Raw genomic sequence first — 4,012 nt, 5'->3', positions numbered from 1 at the left:
TGTCGGAAAACAAACTTGCTTACTTCTCAAAGATCGAGGGTTCAACAAAGTTGTTTCTTTCTTTGTAGGGGCTGTTATCAAAGGACATCATGCGATATATGAAAGGATCTCAATTTTGAGGTCAATTCCCTCTCCCTAACTAAGAAGTTTTCTTTGTACACAGAAGAGACGACATTATTTCAAGAGAGGGGATCACGGGACAAAGAGTTCATGGGAAATAACGTTGACATTAAATTTCACAAGACATCAATACACAGACTGAAAGATAAATCGGGGGAGTCTTTGACTATGAAATCTTACTCCTATATCTTGTTACTTATTTTTTTTATAATGGCCCCGCTTTCACACTTTTCTCATATCTTTGCAGGAAAACTGTCCCCGACAATAGTCGGAGATGGTTATAACAATGTATGATTCTTTGAATAGTTGGAAGAATTCAAGTCATAAGAGACAATCCTAAATAAAAACACAACAACAATAACTGGAGCTCAAGAAATTGGAGTTATTGGAGAAGTATCAATTTGAGGAAGAAAGATATAGGGGTGATAAACATCCAACCTCTATATTGGATAAAGAATTAAAGAGATACATATTCCAAGAGTCTCATAAAAATGATGTAAAATTTCAAGATAAACAAGAAATAGATACTGAGTATGACAGCATAAACTACTGAAAGCAGAGAGCTAAATATTTGGACAAATTATTGGAAGCAAGTGTTCAACGGGATGGAAATACTAATTGAGAAATTACAGGAAAGCATAGAAAACATTGAAAGACAATCCTCTCCAGTAGAAGAATTATCCCAGATTCTGAAAAGAGCAGATAATTTCATACAATTTGTCCTCCAAAATGCACCTGTTATTATCGGTCACCATGACAATGAGTTATGTTATCTACAATTGTTTGCCAAGTCTGCATGAAGAGGACATCATCAATAAATAAATGTAAAGATTTTACTGGTGTTGGTGTAAAGGAATCTCGAGACTTCAAATGAGAGGTTTTGGAAAGGGGAATATCGGCAAAGAAGGGATTATTTGGGTCAAAGAATTCTCTAATATATGTTGAACCTGTGTTCAGTAAGGCAAGAGAGACAATTGGTGTAAATTACATAGGAATGGAGATAACTGATCAGCTAAAGAGAAGAGAAAAAATGGCGAAATTGCAAGAAGAGATAGTTGTACAGAAGGCCAAGGAGACTGAACTTAACAAAACTTTTCAGATAACAGAGAAAACTATGCGAGAGAAACAAATGCTTGCAACCATGTCTCATGAGATTAGATCCCTTTGTCAGGAGTGGTCAATATGATCGAGATTTTTTCTACCACAAAATTGGATAAGGAACATCGTCAGCTTGTGAATGTAATATTGTCTTCAGGAGATTTGGCTCTTCAACTAATAAATGACATCATTGACCTTTCCAAAGTCGAATCAGGAGTAATGAAGTTGGAAGCCACAACATTCCGACCAAGAGAGGTTATAAAGCATGCTGCAGCATCTCCACAGAAAATATTAACATTGGAAAACCACACCAAGTTTGTCTAAAGCTCTAAATTATTTTATATATCATATCTGCAAGAACTACGCACACCTGATTCTCATCTTGATGAGATACGTAGGCAGCCCTTCTTGGGTTCGGTATTTCCTTTTTTAAAAAAAAACAATTAAAAAAATAGAAAATAAATAAAATAATAAATTGTGTACATATTTTAAGAGTCATATCTTCTTGATTGGGACGCATACAGTTAGGAGCATGCGAAATATTTGGTATGATAAAAATGATTGGCTTTGTGGTAAACCATAGCTTCTGTTGGTATCTTTCATTTGTACTTTTGTGATGCTTGAAAATTCTCTTGCAGGCATTCAAGGTAAGAATATAACCAACTTCATGGTTTCATGTGCATTGTGTGGTGAGCTTTAGATTAAAATTCAATTGCATCGCACCGTTGATCTAGAACTTGGCCTGATATGTTTGTTGAGGCGAAATCCTGAGTTATGTTTGGTTTGAGAAAGGATTGTAGGCCTTTTTGACCCGTTTGTGCCTTTCAAAGCCTACCAAATAACATTAATCCCTAGTTTTCCCACTTTAAGCCTAAAACCTTTTCTTTGGACAACCACATCTTAGCCCTTTCCCTTCTGAGTGCTTACATGCACTATCCCTCTCTTGGCCCAACCTCCTTGAGCGCACCAAAGACGTGCAAATTATAGAAGAAGATCCAACTTTGAAATTGCCAAAGGCAAAAGACGTAAAGTCTCCAAAGTCAAGAAAGCAAAGACGACTTTCTCATAAAAAAAAAAAACCTCCTACAAGGTCGATGTAAGACAAAAAGGAAACTACTCCAACAAAAGAGGAGAAACCTCAAAAAGGAGCGAAAAGAGAAAAGCTCTAACAACTAAGGACTCAAAGAAGTCAAGACAAAAGAAAAAGGTGAAAAGAGAAAAAACTCTATCAAATAAGTACTCGAAGAAGTCGATACAAAAAAAAGAGGATCAGACATCAAAGGCGTATCAATCGTCAAAGGCACATATTCAGTGCGACATTCAAGGAGGAATAAAGTTACTTTTATCCTAAATAAATATCCTACCTGTTCCCAAACCCACATTACAACCCAATGACAAGCCCTACATGATCTCATTCCAAATATTCTCACATTAGTGGAGATTTACATGCAGGCCAAGCATATGGTATCACAGTTGCATGCGTTGAACTTTCTTGAGAGTGTGAGTGCACTTTGTAAAATGTTCTCAAATCAAACACTTCATATATGTGCGAAATAGAACTTTCTTTATTGTGAGGGCACTTGAAACATGATGATTGGTATAATTCTAAACCTTTGTTGGAAGCAGGATGAAAAAAGTCTTGTCGACACTTAAGTATGTTTGAGGTACTACTTGAATCTATAGGAATTACCTTGAAGTCAATATCAGTTATAAGATAAGAAATAAGAAATATTTCCATGTATTCCTAATTGTTGATACCAATTGTAGTCAAAATTTGACTATCTCTTTACATTGTGAGATGCCTATTTTACTTCATTGGATCGTCCATATCAGACGGGTGGAATATCTCGTGTTTTAAGTTGGAAATGTTGCAAGTAATACAATTTTCCATGTCATTATGCTCATATTACACATGTGTCTACTGATTATCTTGTCTCAGATCTTGCAGCATTCATCGTCCAGAGAATTGGAACTACATTTGACCTGATTCCTGCACCAACAGGATATGTAGGCGCCACAATGGCTCGGTCATGTTCCCTGTAAGATTTTCATTTCTCCCTTATAATGAAAACTGGACAGAATTTTTGAGAAGAACTCAAAAATTCAGAAAAAAGATACTATCTCTAGCAAGTTAAGATTGGAGATCATGTTAATATATGCAACTGGGACAGAATTTTTGAGAAGATCTCAAAAATTCCACAAGAATGTCAAAATTCTTTTTTCAGCAGCTCGAGATTTATTAAGAGATCTAACTGGAAAGAATTTTTGAGGAAGATTTCAAAAATCCATCAAGAATTGTCAGAAGTTCGAAGTCAACTTCAAATGATCTCCAACATTGCTAGAATGGAGCGAACTCGAATTCAAAATGCGAGCCACCGAGGCCTCGTATAACTTCTATCAAAGACATGAGTTCCCATGAACACGAGTGGTTCAAAAAAAAAATGTTGTCAAATCATCCAAGAGGATGACATTGCATTTTCAATTGCCAAGAGGGCCATTGCATTCATCATTGCCAAGAGGGCCATTGCATTCATCATTGCCAAGAGGGTCATTGCATTCATCGTTGCCAAGAGGGCCATTCATATTTTATTTTATTCATATTATATTATCGGAGGTGGTAATATCATTGCCAAGAGGGCCATTGCATTCATCATTGCCAAGAGGGCCATTGCATTTTCATCAGCCAAGAGGGCCATTCATATTTTATTTTATTCATATTTATTACCGGAGGTGGTAATATCATTTGCCAAGAGGGTCATTCATATTTTATTTTATTCATATTATATTACCGGAG

At 36.0% G+C, this 4,012-nt stretch overlaps 1 pseudogene; it reads left to right on the top strand.

Moving 5' to 3' along the window:
• The first annotated feature begins 469 nt into the window (after positions 1-469).
• Positions 470-1,542, top strand: LOC129883506 (histidine kinase 5-like; annotated as a pseudogene).
• The last annotated feature ends 2,470 nt before the right edge of the window (positions 1,543-4,012 follow it).

This window comes from Solanum dulcamara, chromosome 3 (genome assembly GCF_947179165.1).
Source record: "Solanum dulcamara chromosome 3, daSolDulc1.2, whole genome shotgun sequence".
NCBI classification, from domain to species: domain Eukaryota; kingdom Viridiplantae; phylum Streptophyta; class Magnoliopsida; order Solanales; family Solanaceae; genus Solanum; species Solanum dulcamara.
This window is presented reverse-complemented; position numbering and strand designations above follow the sequence as displayed.